Genomic DNA, 15,730 nt, shown 5'->3' with positions numbered 1-15,730 from the left:
ACATAAGTAATCCAGTTCTTTGATTCATTTATCTTACCCATTGCTTCCCTGTTGATTTATTTACCGAACTCTTCCATTTTAACCCATGTGTGTCCTTGTTACCAGCAGTCTAAGGTCTCGTCTTGTTCTCTCATCTGGAGTCAAGATTAAAGAATTGAGCCAAGAGACGGGAGTACATTTGCAAAACAACAAACTTTATTTTGTTCAAAAGCAGAAGTAGGCTGTCAAGAGAGACAGTGGGCTAGAATTAAGAACTCTAGAGCCCTGTGGCTTGGACTACTTCCTTTTATATTCTCTAAGTAGGATTTTGAAGACATTTCCTATTGGGAGTGATTAAGCTAATTGGAGTCTGACTGACAGATCTGAGTTACATAATTCAAGCCATACCATTCGTGTGCTGAATGCTCATTCCTGGGTTTTTAATCAGATGCATGATATGCAAGTAATATTCATGAGCTGTTAAATAGGGGAAAATGCTAAAAAGGCTTTTAGAGCTCACAATTGGACAAGACTAGATATGCTTTGGGGACTGGCTAGAACTACTCATCTCTCCTTACCCTTTTGCAGGTTACAGACAACCACAAGATAAGGTGATAACCACAACGGGAGTATTTGTGGGAGTTTGTAGACATTCCAAGTCACACCTTTCTTGTGTGCCCCCCCCCCCACGTCTGTGGGCAGTTTCCTGCCTCACCTTTACCTCTGAAGAGCACTGGCCTTGCAAAGCCAATCCTTTAGGCTGCCAACATCCATCCCCCTTCTTCTGACTTTTCCCATAGAGATCTATAGGTTTCCTTCCCACCTTCCTACCTCTTCATCAGAAGTACTTGGCCAGGGTTTAGCAGACACCCAGTTTAGCACACACCTAGTACTGAGCATGTGACTCTGTCCCAGGCAGCCAGTAACTTCCACTCATCCAGATTGATTCAGTGAGAGGCCCAGAGATGAGCACAGGGCCTGGGCGGTTCTCAGAGTGAGCCAGCTGGTTCTGATGGAAGCAGGAAGAGGCTGTCGCTTTTCTTCAAGGCCGCTGAACTGCTGAGGCTGAGTATGAGTTTCTGGCAGCCCCTTACAAAACTACTGTCTGGGAACAAAGGCAATGCAGAGATGAAAAGGAGGAGAAAGAGACATCGAGGCAAAGCATGTATCTACCTGCTGTGGTTTGAGTCTGGAATGGCCCCAAAAGCCTGTGTGGAAAAGGCTTGGTCTCCAGATCAGATCTACCAGGAGGTGGTGGAACTTGGAAGAAGATGAGGGTTCATTGAAGGCATGCAGGGGACGGTGGGACTCTTGTTCCTCCTCACTGAAGTGAAAGAGGTTCTTGAACATTGTATGTGAGCAGTGTGGTACACCACAATGTACTGGGCCCCCACAGGTGGGAAAGAGAGGTACTTCCTCCCTCTCTGTCTGAGGCTGGTTGACATCCACATCCCATAATGAAGTTATGAAACTTGACCAGCAAGAACATACACGTACTCTGCTGCCAGGGCTGCTTGCAGTGGGGCTGGGGCTATTTGGGGAGCCAGATGCCTGCATGGGTGAAGCCTCCTCCATCTCTGCACAGATCAGCCTCCCAGCTGCTAGTGTCAGAGATTCCTTCGCTGATTCCTCCTTCCTGCCTGCCTCTCTTCTCCTCCCCTCTGTAGGTAATCTGTGCAGGCACGGATCCTGAGGTGAAGACCAGACTACAGGGCAATGAGGACACATCCAAGCCCTGGGTGGAATCTGCTCTTGGAAGAGAAGTGCACTAGTGTAATGGAGCTTTCAGCTCAAGGCGGGAGGGGGGAGCGGGAAGTAGGGGAAACAGGACATAGACACTAATCAATGAATCACCAGAAGGATCCTCTTACTTGTGCAACATGGACCCATGTGTTGCCAAGACAAAGAGGCTTAGGGAGACTGAGGGAGGCCCCCCCCAACCCCACCCTCAGGTCTAGACTGGTTGAGCTAGAATCCAAAGGGAAGACATTGACACTTGGGGGTGGTACAAAGGCCCTGTGGATGGATATCTGAAGAACTCTTAAGACCAGTGTGGCTGGGGAGGTGGGGGGGAGGGGGAGTGGGAACCTGTGAATGGAGGCTGGAAGGAGGAGAAAAGGCCAGATTGCAGGACTACAAAGGGCACATTGTCCCAGGAAGAGCAGAATCCCATTCAAATGTCTGAAGTGGAGTCCAAAAGGCAGGGAATAGAAGTGTTAGGATAAGCATTAAGTTCCTTGAGGGTACGGGATGGAAGAAGGAGTGGAGCCAGTAAAGCCTGAAAGAGAGAGCCGTGGTTTGGGGGGGACAGAGCTGACACCAGAGGGACAAGAATGGTTCCTTCTGTGTGACTCCTTCGACCCACATTTGTGGGGCATATGGGACACCTACGGTGGACATTCCATCCAGTCGAGGGGGTAGAGCCAGCTGGGCCCTTGTAGGCTGACCAGGCTTACCAAGAGAGTGGGTAGAAATAGCCAATGTCTCTAGAGGTCCGGGCTTCCATACAACATTCTCCACCTTCATGTGGCCACAGCAAGACCCAAGGCCAGCCCAGACTCAAGGAGTGGGCAGACTCCGCTTCTGTGTAGGGAGAGCTAAAGGCATTGCGAGGGGCCTGGACGCACGGAGAGACCGGGGCTCTCTATCACAAGGAAGTCATTACAACATCACGCTGAGTCTCACAGAGGACAGCGATTTGTTCAAAGTCACACAGTTTCTCACGGCAGTGTAAGGTTTGAACCCCGGTCTATGCCTCAAGACGCTAGTACATCTTAAAAGCTATAAGTAAATCAGGGCCCTGGGCCTCCAGCAGGACAGGGTCTGCGATGCACTGAGCCTTCGGCTCCATCCAGGGGATATAGCAAAGAATAAGAACTGAATCCCCATCCTCCTGCAAAGACACATGGTAGCTGTGTAAGGCAGACATTTTCCTGGTCAGCTCCAGGCCCAGTTCTCTGCCAAAGAGAGATTCATTCATTCATTCTTCCACCCATTCAATAAACACCACCTTGGTAAGACCCCTCTAGGCCTGCCCTGCCCTGCCATCTGTCATTAAGACTCAACTCAGGCATCCTCACCACCTCCAGGAAGCCCTCCTTGATCCTCAGTGACAGTTGCCTTTCCACTGTGCTTCTGAAGGTCCCCAAAATGCCAATGGAGGAGCAGGGTGGCATTCTCTGGATGTCTCCCACCCAGGACCATGCCCCAGGGTTCCATGTGGGAGCCAGATGCTCCTAGCAGACAGAAGTCAGGTCTTAGTCTCTGTCCTGTAGACTGGAAGGTTTGAATGCTTCCCCTGCCTTGGCCAAGGTGGAGCTCACAGTAGGAGCTCTCGCAGATGCTGCAGGCGAGGAAGAAGGAAAGTAGGGGCAGGGTGGAGGTGGGGAGCCCCAGTAGGTAGCCTGCTTCAGAGGCAGAGAAGAACATTGGCAATTAGCAGGTTGTGGGAAGGAGGACATCAGAAAAGATTCGGCATTACAGAGGGTGTCACGTGACCACGAGCACGTGAGGAGCTCGCAGCTCTGCACCCCGAGCAGTCCCAGAGCTTCCTGGCTCTAAGCATTTCCCTGTGGTCAAGTCATTCTGTCTCTTCTAGGTAAGCAGTGTTTGTTTCTGCCATCCAGAGGACCACAGGCCCACCTTTGCCAAGGATGTTTGAGGCCCCGCTTGGCCCCAGGGTATTTCTTACCCACCCTCATTCATAGGGATTGAACCCAGGCAGGGTGTCAAGCTTGCTAGGTCAGTGTTCTACCTCTTAGACCATGCTCCCAGCTCTTTTGTTTGTGTTTTGTTTGGTTTTGGGAATGAGGTCTCACACACATTGCTGGGCGAGGCTTGAATTTGCCATCTTCTGCCTCTGCGTTCAGAGTAGCTGGAATTCCAGCTGTGTACTACCATACTTGTCTAGCCCCAGTGGATTCTTTACAGTTGTCTTTCCAACTGTATAATGACTTTTCCTGTTAGATTAAGGCATGTCATGTCAAGTGCCTCCTGTTTAACTTCCTATGAGGTGGCTCTCGTGCTGGAACCCAGATGGGTGCAGCAGCATCTCTTTCCCCGGGCTCAGTAAGAAGTGTCTTCATGGGCTTACAGTCCCAAGCCCATAGACATTGAGCTGTAAATATCTGCAGTCTTGACTGGAGCTAGTCAATCTTTTGATCCTGTTGAAGGATATCCAGTGAGTTGGAACGTGAATATTTTTCTAGAGAAAAGAAAAAACACAAAACTATTGAACCACACAGACTTGAAGGATAGCAGCTATGAGAGCAATTTGACTTAAGTGGCCTAAGGCTATCTGGGAGGGAACAAGCAAGCACATTAATTCCTGTGCTCCAAGGTTCAAAGCTCTTAAAACAATCAGGAAGGTCCGGATCACTCTGATGAAGGCTCAGGGGTAGCAAAGACAAAAGTCTGCGAAGATGAGACCTCACTGGGAGGGCAAAGGAAGAGGTTGAAGTATTGAGGAGAAAGTCAATATTAAAAAAACGAATAGGGCATGTCTGTCCTGTTGAAGGAGCACATTGGTTCCTAAGCACTTCTATGCATGAATATTTTGGCCTAGAAGCAGTCTTCGGTAGTCAGATGGGACCATGGTCTCCTTTAAAAGATGAGAAAACAGGCACTTGGGCTAAGAGGAAACGACTCACACGGAGTCATATACTGAGTCAATAACAGATCAAATGCAAGAAGTGAGCTCTCTTGCTCCTTCCTATCTATTTCTAAACCAGTCAGGAGTTTACTGGCATAAACACTTTGCAGGCATGAAAACCATGATTGATAAGATTTTAATTAAAAATTACAATAGTAATTGAAAACACAAGAATAACCGCTGCTCCTGAGCAGCCAAGCCAGATGCTTTAAATCCTCACAACCCGAGCAGTGCTTGTCCTTATTTTAGATGAGGACACCAAGGCCTGGAAAAGGGACATCTTTGGCCCCTGGTCACACGGCTTATAGACAATGAAGCTGAGCTTTGAAAGCAGGCAGTTCAGCAATGCACACCTAAAGCATTCAGTCTGCTAGGCACACTTCTTAGGAGACTTGCAAAAACAAAAATGGCTATGCCACAGACAGCAACACCCTTGAGGTGAATGGCACCGCATCTAAGATGACAGACCTATTCTTTGTCACAGATCAACCAACAAATACCTGCTCCTGGTCCCCTGGCGTGGACAGTGAGGTTGTGGTTAGTCCTGATTTGAGATAGAACATTTCACTACATTGCAAATCTTCTCTATCTTGAGCATTAGGATCAAAGATCTCTCCCTCTTGGGTTCCAGAGCAGTGAATCCCCAGCCTCTGTCTCCAGAAGGTGTGATATCCTATGGTCTCTCTGATAGGTGGATGTTAAATCCAACATGAAAGGAGATATGACAACATAAACAGGACTCAAGAAACAAAGGACCTCTACTTAATTTGTCATTCCATTTCTAAGTGACTCCATGTTCTTGACCACATATATGGTGTGTGTGTGTGTGTGTGTGTGTGTGTGTGTGTGTGTGTATCTGTATCTGAAGGATACAGATATATATATGTATCTGATTTGTATTCAGATATATATATATATATATATATATATATATATGTATGTATCTGAAGGAAGCTAGAAGGAGGGCACAGAATCAGAGGGAAACCAGGGAAAATATACATCAGAAGGGCCCCTCAGCTGCACTGGACATGGATGAAAATGAACTAAGCAACTCAAGGGCAGCAATGGGAGGGAGGGAATGAGAGGAACAGCTCATACGAAGCAAAAGGAAAGAAATGTACTTATCACCTAATGTGGAAGAAATAGTTGTAGTGTCAAAGCTCCTAGAATTCACAAACTTTATAGACCATGATAATGACCATTTGCCTTGTGAAGGTTAAAATGTGTTTGTGACTTTAACTAAGTACCACTATCCCATAATACTGTGAATTTTATGTAATCATTTAATCTCAATTAAAAAAAAAAAGATGTGGCATCCTATCCACCAATGGTTTGCTCAGTGATGCTCACAGCATCGTTCCTGTTGAGATGTAGATACTCAGAAGTGAAAGACAGAGGCGGGCACATTTCCTCCAACTAAAAAGATGGGCTCTGAGGGCAGGTGATAGGGGAAGAGCCACAGGGCTGCACTGGCCAATAGGCTTACTCAGACATGGCAGCCTCTGTACTCTATTGGAAGGCACAAGGCAGGGAGGAAACAGAGGCAAAGCTCCTCCTCCCTGGAGCAGCGCTGCTGGTCAGAGATGCAGAGGCATTCCCAGGCTGAGGGACTGTACGGCTACCACCTCCTCTCCTCACCTGCTTTCATTTCCCCAGACTATAAGGAGCTCTCCACCAGCTCCCCGGAATGTCTCCATCCTGTGGTTTTCCAACACATATCCTCACTCTCCTATTTATATTTTTCCCCTCTTTTCCACAACTTTAAATGTCAAGTGTCTCTTCTAGAAGCACTGAACTGCGATGGAGAGGATTAGGTGATATTTTTAGCCTGTTCAAAGATCTCCTGGAGTGAATGGGAGTAAACAGATCCCCTGGGAGGCTTGCTGACTCCTCTCTCTTCACCTCCCCACCCCTCCTTCTCCTTCTCACCTCTGCAAACACTAGCCTGGCAGCTCTCCACTCCCAGCAAGGGAGTTAGCCCATCCACTGGGGCCAGCTCAGCAGAAATCAGTTCCCTCTTTAGCCCGAATCTGAGGCAAGTTTCCAATGAGAGGCTCCAGTTTCCTGGGAAATTAAAGGGAAGCGTCTGATGGGATGAACACGGGGAGGCCTCTCTTCCTTTGGAATGAGTCCAGCAGCAGATTCTCTGCGGCATCATTTTGGAAGTCACCCACATCGCCCACAGGGCCTCTGGGCCGCATGAGAAGCTTCTGGGTAGGAAAGCGTCCACAGCAGGACGTTAAAACTGGCTGACAGAAGCTGGATCGAGGCTTATTAACTTTTAATGTGAACAGCCAAGGCTGCTTAAATATTTAGAAGTACAATTCATCACTTGAAAGGTCAGTTAGGGCTGCAGAGAGACATCAGTCAGTCTTCTGATCGTCCTAACTTGGACTCAAACCTTTCAGAAGTCTGGGGTCCATACCTGTTCATGATACCATTTCCACCTCCAAACTAACTGAGGGGTTAGCCATTTTACACACACACACACACACACACACACACACACACACACACACACACAGAGGGAAAAGCAAGGATTATCACACTGAATCAAAGTTGAGGCTTTTTTTATTTTGGTTTTTATTTTTTCCCAGTCCTGGGGCTTGAACTCAGAGCCTGGGCACTGTTCCCGAGTCTCTTTTGCTCAAGGCTACCCACTGTACCGAGCCACCGTGCCACTTCTGGCACAAACAAACAAAAAGAATAGGGAAAGACATGCCATGCAAATATCATAAAAAGCCAAAGCAATTCTATTAACATTCTTGACTTCAGGCCAAGGACATTAAAAAAGATCAAAAAGAACATTTTGTGAAAAAGGGGATCAATTCAGCTATGGTATATTTCTAACTGGATGTATAAATCAGACCACCAAATGACAGATCTATAAAAACCCATGAAGCAAGCACTAAAAACATGAAAAGGTGAAGTGAGTTTGTGTTGTCAGTCTATAGATTGAACAAGACCAGCTTGAGCTAATTGATATTTATAGAGCAGTTGGTCCATCTGTGTGGGAGGATACAGATTCTTTGCAAACACACATGAAATATTCACTAAGACAGACCATGTGTTGAACTATAAAGTAAGTATCAAAACACTCTTTTAGAGGAATCGTACCCCACAGATCATGGGCCTTACACACAGCACATCTGAACCAATCAGTCACAAACAGGTAACTGTTGTGTTCATTACTTTTTCATCACTGAGACCAAAGGACTGACATTTTGCTCCTGGGTTCGGAGCATTCCTCCCCTGCCTGTGGAGAGAGCAGTTTACCTCAAGATGGATAGCAAATCAGAGACAGGAGAAGGAACTGGAGATTAGGTATAACCTTTTATAATATCCCTCCAGTGACCTAAAACCTCCCTCTAGACCCCACCACCACCACCTTCTAAGCTTTCTAGAACCTTCCAAAATGGCATTACCAGCTGGGGACCAAGCACTTCGCTCATATTCAGTTGACATGTCATATTCAAACCATCATATCTGTGTGTTTCCTACATTTATGGAAAGGAAACAATTCCATCCAAGTAACTTATGAGTCAACGAAGAAATCACAAGCAGCAATCTTTAAATATTTTAAACTGAAGCTGGGGACCCATTGGTCACTGCCTATAATTGTAGCTACTTGGGAGGGCTGAGATTTAAGGATTGCAGATTGGAGCTAGCTCAGGTAGACAAATTCAAGAGACTCTTATCTCCAATTAACCATCATAAAGCCAGAATTGAAGGCCCAGGGATAGAGAGCCAGCCATGGGGGTGGAGGGAGGGGGTGGTTGAAAGGCAGTCAAGAGCTGGAGGCCCTGTACTGGCAAATATTTTGAAATGAGTAGACACAAAAATGCACTAAATCACAATTTGTTAATTTTTTAAGTAATAAAATGCTAATGAATGAGAAATTTAATCCTTAAATAATACCTAAGCTGTGTGTGTGTGTGTGTGTGTGTGTGTGTGTGTGTGTGTGTGTGTGTGTGTGTGTGTGTGTGTGTGTGTGCCTAAGCTTTTTCTTCCAACAATTTTGGGGTAAAAAAAACTAACTTGGGGCTGGGAAGGTGGCTCAGTGGTAGAGCGCTTGCCTTGCATGCTCGAGGCCCTGGGTTCGATTCCTCAGCACCACATAAAGCAAAAAGAAAAAAGCCGGAAGTGGCTCTGTGGCTCAAGTGGTAGAATGCTAGCCTTGACCTGTAGACCAGGCCCAGAGTTCAGGCCCCATGACCGGACCCAAAAAAAAGCTAACTTAAATTCTGAGTAAGGAGAAGGAATAATGTAATAAATATGAGAATTAAAACCATTTTTCTGATAAGAGACAACTGACAGAGAAAAAATCTATACAGCCAAAACTGAGACTTTGAAAAGACTAATAAAATACATAAACTTTTCATGAAACTGATCAGAGAGAAGTTTCAAATCACAAGTACCAAGTATAGAAAAGAGACATTACTACAGACCCTTCCAACACAGAAGTATAGTAAGAAAATATCCCAGAACCTGTCAGCAAATTTGTCAACTTAGAAGAAATGGTCACCTTTTTTAAAGACACACAAAATCACCAAAACAAACCTAGGAAGAAATAGAAAAAAATCTTAATCCTGTACCTATGCACAAATTTAATTTCTAATTTAAAAAACCTTTCCCACAAAGGAAAATCCATGCCCAGGTTAATTCACGGATAATTCCAACCACTATTTAAATAAGAAATGATAACTCTCTTCCATGCATTCTTTCAGAAAATGGAGGAGAGAGAACTTCTTAACTCTTATGTTTTCAAGACAGCATGACCTTGATAAGAAAATCAAAGAAATTTCTAGAAAAGCACACTGCAGACTAATGCTCTTCATGAATGTAGGTAGAAAACTCAGAACCCTGAGAGAACAGGGAAGCAGGCAGGGCAGGAAAAACTAAGGTGACCTCTACCACTTCAACTTCATATTCTCTCTCTACATTTAGATTTGGGGTAATTATTTCAGATCCCATTTGAGGAAATGAAAAATAAACAATAAAATAAAATGTATATAAAAACCAGTCAACAAATTCTAAGTTCCCTTCTGCCAAGAGTTCAGTGCAGTTGCACCCGAGATGCTAAACCAATGTCCTGAACTCCATCTCTTGGGCTCAGACTCATGTTCCCCTCCCTGTATAAAGTACTCTGGGGACAGGAGGCAGGTGCCTGAGCTCATAAAACAGACTGACAGCCAGTTTGAATCTCACTGTTTACTCAACATCCTACTGGATTATACTAACTTGAAAGACAAGAAATGAAGCCTACACAATGCTGGGACAGAACAGATAGAATAGGATCACAGACCTAACCTCATCACATAAAGCATGGAGGCTTGGATGGGCTCAGCCCACTACTGAGGGAGTCTCAGTTCCACAGTGGTCCAGATACAAATTAAGACCAACGTGTTCATTCTCTGGGGCCCAGATCCTCCTTGCTGCCTCCACTGGTGTGGGGCCTCTGGACCTCCTACAAATCAACAGGTGCTAACTCTTTCCCACAACCGGAAATACCTTTCACACTGAACTTCTGTCCTGTCCCTGCAGCTCTGAGCCACCGTTGAAACAGTAAAAGACATCCATTTCCCAGGACCGAGCTGAGAGGCCAAAGTCAAGGCAATGGGAGAGGTGGGTACAGGGAGGCGATGGCACCGTGGCATTATGGCTATTGTCTCCCACAGCACTTCTCTGCTGTCATAGCAAGCCATTTTCTGAGTAACGGCAGACTTATATTTAACGAAGACTCATTAGGCAAGAGATCGACGATGCTTCTCGAAGCCTCTGCCCACTGAGGGGCAGATGAGCCCAGTGAGAAGCAAGGAAAGATCCGGTTAAAATTAGCTACCAACAGATGCTGAACTCAGTGGCTTCAGCCAGCCTCTGTTGTGAGGAAGGTGTCTTCTGTAATGAAGTGATTCTCTCTGGGAAAAACAAATAGAGCTCTATAGTCACTGGGTCAGGATTATGCCAAGGTGCAGCAAAAGGTGGGTAATCAGTGATGGTGACTGAGACCTCTGCTCTAAGCACCCACGATGGTCTGGGTCTCTGTCCACGAGTGTGAAGTCCCTAAGGAAATGCCCAGGGAACATACCCAACAGCTGACCAGCTGTGGCCTCAGGCAGCCACCTCTGTGGCCTGCTGTAAAAAGGGTGTAACAATGGGTCCTCAGCCAGGGCTTGTTCAAGGGCCCCTGCTGGGAAGGAGGGCCTGGCACAGAGGAGGGGCTCTCTCTGTGAAGGAGGCCTTATTGCACCTGCTAAATACACCTCTTCTCATGCCATTCCCCCAACCATCCATACCCAGGAATGTAATTTCCATGTCACAGATGGGAAATGAAGGCCCAGCAAGCTTAGCAACGTGACGACATAGGGTAGCTGGTCTGGATTTCAAGCCTAGGTGTGCCCGTGCCTCTTATCTCCCTTCTTGCTACTCAAACTGGTCCCTTGACCCACAGCCTGGCCATCTCCCAAGCCTTGTTTGTAATGCAGCCTGCCTCCCCCAAGTCCTCAGGGATTCAGCATCTGTGGCTCATCCAGGCTTCCCAAGGTTGCCTGAACTGATTCCCCTGCGAGGAGCCTGCCTGGCCGCCCAGCCTCAGCCTGCCAGCCTTATTCTATCCCAGTGTGCATCTGCCTTCTTTTTCCTCCCCCAGGCACAGGGTCAGGCCATTTTCTCGGGGCTCCTCCATCCTCTGTTGTTCTCTGCTTGAGCACCTGCTAACCCTTCCAAGCTTCGCTGTCCATTTGCCAGAGATTCCAGCCCTTCCTGGAATCCTCCGATGTGGCTCCAAACCTCCATGTTAAGGTTACTGGGATTATTGTGTGGAAGGGGATAAATTCCTCCAACTGTGAGAGCAGACTAGAGTGTGACGTACAGAGACAGGCAGACCTTTTAGTGCTATTCTCGAAACATTTTTCATTTTGCTCCTTGTAGGGCATCTTGCCCTTCTCTCTGGGACAGAAAGGCTTCTTCCATCTCCAGCATCTGATTGCTGATGTTATACCTCCAGCACTCAAGTTCCCTCTAGATAGTCACTGTGTTTACCAGGTCCCTGAGTGACCTTACATGGCACAGCCTCCCCATCTAACCCACAATGGGCATGTTGCACAACTAGAGAATGGCCTTTGTTAAGCCACTACCATGGTTACCAGTCAGAGCATCAGTAACCTGACCAAAGCATGGCTTTGGGAGACACAGAGCAAGTGCCTGATAGTGGACGGAGAATGAGGTACAGATGAGCAGCAAGTCAACTCAACAAAGGTGCTTCTCAGCCCAAAAATGGGCATCTACTGTGCGCTAGATCTGGGCGAATATTGTTTTTGAAGGATTTTTCCTGTGGCAATAAAGCTGTTAGGGAATCAAGTGGGCTTCTTAAGGCTGGTACCTACCAGAGACCCACATCAGGGTGTGCAGCATTGTGCTCTAGAACTGGACAGCCTACCTTATTCCGTGGTTCAGCTGCTTACTGAAGCATGATCTAGTGGTATGTTATAAAACATCTGCTTGCCCCAAACAGCTAGAGCTCACAAAAGCTTTGTGGGTTTGACTATTGACAGGAATGTGAAGTGATCCCAAATCATGACAGGGATGTGAAGTAACTCCAAATCATGACATGTATCAGGATTAAAAAGTTACCCCGAGGGTCAATGACAGCACAACAAGCACAACAATGTGGCATTGTTGCATATTTCACAGCAAAGCATGTGACTGATCCCAAGGACTAGAATCAGGAAAGGACCCTCTTCATGTGACACACACACAAAATTCATATGGCAAAAAGTACAGACAGGTGTCCCTTTGGGGAATTTGCCCAAAGAAAAGAGGATCATTTAGCTCACATTGCTGGGGGTGCAACAGCATGACCTCACCCCACAGCATGGCCTTATAATGGCCATGCTGCGGATGTAATACAAGACAGGGTGAGCACATGGTGGCAAACCGGAGCCAGAGAGGAGGCCAGCAACCACCTCTGAGGTGCTTAAAAAGGTCCCTTTACCTCTTCATATTGAAACCTAAGGGGAGTTTGGACACCCATATCCAGTAATTATCACGTATCACATGGGGGATTTGAACCTGTAAAGGGAAGCTCTTGGACAGAGGGGGCATGCTGATGGGAGGAGCTGGGAAAGATTAAAGAAGCCATAGGAAGCTAAATGTCAAGTCCCTCCTGTCCAGTTTTCAGACTGTGGGCTGGGACCTGGGGAGCTCATGTGACCCAAGTCCTCCTTTCTAGAGAAGGGTCTTTCAACATTTGTTGAAGTCAGTGCTCTTCTACCATTTAGAACCAGGTCTTCTTCGTAGTTAAATGAATCTGGGTGGCTAAATTTTCCTGGCATTGTGCAAAAGAGAAAAAAAAAAAGTGGAGAGAAGAGAGTTACAACCCTTGTTAATGGTAACTAATGCCAACAAGTGCCTGCCTTTGCCTAGTGCCCTGTGCCCTTTGCCCTTTGCCATGTGTCCTTTACCTTGGTGAAAAGATGACTCTCGCTGGGAGATGGTGGCTCACACCTGTCATCCTAGCGACTCGGGAGGCTGAGATCTGAGGATCGCGGTTCAAAGCCAGCTCGGCAGGAAAAGCCATGAGACTCTCATCTTCAATAAACCACCAGAAAACCGGAAGTGGCTCAAGTGGTAGAGCACTAGCTTGAGCTGAAGAGCCCGAAGGCCAGCGCCCAGGCCCAGAGTTCAAGCCCTGGGACCAACAATAACAACAACAACAAAAAGATTCCAGATGCTGGCATTTTTTTTACACACCTCCAGCCATCGACCCATCCAGGACTCCACGAAAACCCCCTGCAATACTCCCCCACCCCGCACCCCCACACATCGAAGGAGTGGGAATCCGCAGGATGCTGCTGTCTACCCTGAAGGGGGGGGGGGGAAAGAAGCAATCAAAAGGCAGCCACAGGAGAGGAGTAGAGCACATAATCGTTTTTATGGCCTTACAGATCTGGTGCATCGAAACAAAAGTCTCCATTCTACATCCCATCCTTTTCGTCCCCCACAGAGGTGAGATCCAGCCAAGGAGTCCGCTCCTCCTTCAGCCCGCGGCCCCGCGGCCTCGCCGCTGCCGTCTGCCCCGCGCACGCCACGCCGGCAGGTGTTCGACGCCAGCCTCCAGGTGGTTCTTCGAGGCCGGACGCTGGGTGGAAAAGGGGTCCCCTCGGGTGAAGAAAACGCAAAACAACCCAAACAAAAAGCCAAGAAACCTCCGCCGCCTTCCTCGCCGCACCCTCACCTCCCCGAGGCCGCTCTTCTTGTTGCCTCGAGGGTCTAAAGATAAGCTGCAGAGTGAAGATGTTTCCCCGGCCTGAGTCTTAACAGTAGAGATGGAGGAGGAAGGAGAGCGACAAGATGAGGACACTGAGTGAAGACTGCAGGGCGCTGACGTCGCTCGAGCCACCTTCGCTGTGGCCCCCCGCGGGGGCCTCCGCCCCGGCCGTGGTCTCCTCCTGGGCGTCCAACTGCGAGGGTAGAAGCAGCGCCAGGAGCAGCAGCCCCAGCCCCAGCCTGGTCATCATTCCCCCTCCCATGTCAGAGAATCGGCGGCGCCGCGTCTGGCTCACTGCTCCGAGCTCCCGAGCTCCCGGGCGGACAGCGGCCGACGGAGGCAGGTGCAGGCGCGGGCGAAGTAAGCAGGCCCAGCCGGGGGCCGGGCCTTATATACCAGAGAGGGCGTCACGCTGACGTCACAAGCGTCAATAGTGGGCGCTCGCCCCGCCCTCCCCCGGACTGGCTCCGCCCACCTCGGCTCCTTTCCCGTCCTCCCGCCCCCCCCACCCTCCCCAAGCCGGGCCTAGGACCCTGGACAAATGGCTTTGCTTTTGCAACTTTTGAATGTTCACAGCACCTCCAGCCCATTACTTAAGACATTTAAGGTTCCCATCCTCTTGCTTCCAAGCGGCTTGTGGCTGAAAGCTCTTAGAATATAAAAGGACCTACCGAGATGATCATGACTCCTACCTTACCACACACCGTATTTGACACGACAGAGATTAATTTTGTACTTAATCTTCTTCTTGTTGTTGTTTTAAAGAAACATAAATTCAAGCCGGACGCCGATGGCTCACGCCTGTCATCCTCAGGAGGCTGAGATCTGAGGATGGATGCTCAAAGCCAGCCCGGGCAGGAAAGGCTGTGAGACAAGTCTTATCTCCAATAAAACACTAGAAAAACCAGAATGGCCCTGTGGCTCAAGCAGTAGAGCGCTGACCTTGAGCTGAAGAGCATAGGGACAGCGCCCAAACCCAGAGTTCAAGCCCCATGACGGACAAAAAATTTAAAAAATCATAAATTCATTTCTTTAAAAGGTTGCTGTATGTACCTGGTTTCAAGCACATCTTGTGCTATTTGAAAGAGGCATAGATTTATTCTTGGAGGTTTCTATATGATGAGATTTGTATTTTTCCAACTTTTCTAAACAGGATGGATGGATAGATAGATAGATAGATAGATAGATAGATAGATAGATAGATAGATAGATAGATAGATAGATAGATAGATAGATAGATAGATTAGATAGATAGATAGATAGATAGATAGATAGATAGATAGATAGATAGATAGATAGATAGATAGATAGATAGATAGATAGATAGGATGAGATACAAGATAATATATATAAATAAATGGCAGATATCAAGTGAATATATAATTGGTTGGGAGTCTTTTTGTTTTTGAAGAATGAGGTTGGGGAATTCAACCCATGGGAAACCAAAGTGAAAGCTCCTTTTAAAACCTAAGAGTATAGAAGCAAATTAAAGAGCAATGTCATGATTAACCGAAATTAATAAACATATGCATTCATGAGATGTGGTCTGCTTTGCGGAACTGGAATGGAGAAAAGGTAAGAATACATTCACTGATGGTTAAATCTGGGGCTTCACTTCATTAAGAAATTGAAGAGGAATTCTCAAACCTTGCCTTGGATCCTTTCCTGGATTGAGCACCTACTTTAAAGTTCCCCAATATCTTATTTCATTTCATCGTGTAAATATTTTCTTTGAATTCTAGAAAATGACAGCCTGCTTTCTCTTTGCTTACTCTGGTTGGATTCCCGAATGTTTTTTCTCCATCTTTGGGACGGCTTGCCTTGAGAACTCA

General features: G+C 47.2%; 1 long non-coding RNA gene across 1 annotated transcript; it reads right to left on the bottom strand.

Annotated features, from left to right (window-relative positions):
- Positions 1-13,543: 13,543 nt before the first annotated feature.
- Positions 13,544-14,257, bottom strand: LOC138837969 (uncharacterized). Its single transcript, XR_011375525.1, has 2 exons — positions 13,866-14,257; positions 13,544-13,769 (listed from the first exon to the last, which is right to left on the bottom strand). It is a non-coding gene; the product is annotated as an uncharacterized lncRNA (long non-coding RNA).
- Positions 14,258-15,730: the final 1,473 nt, after the last annotated feature.

This window comes from Dipodomys merriami, unplaced genomic scaffold, assembly GCF_024711535.1.
Source record: "Dipodomys merriami isolate MVZ:Mamm:240054 unplaced genomic scaffold, mDipMer1.0.p SCAF_28, whole genome shotgun sequence".
Lineage (NCBI taxonomy): Eukaryota > Metazoa > Chordata > Mammalia > Rodentia > Heteromyidae > Dipodomys > Dipodomys merriami.
The sequence above is the reverse complement of the archived record's forward strand: the minus strand, read 5'-3'. Positions and strand labels throughout refer to the sequence as shown.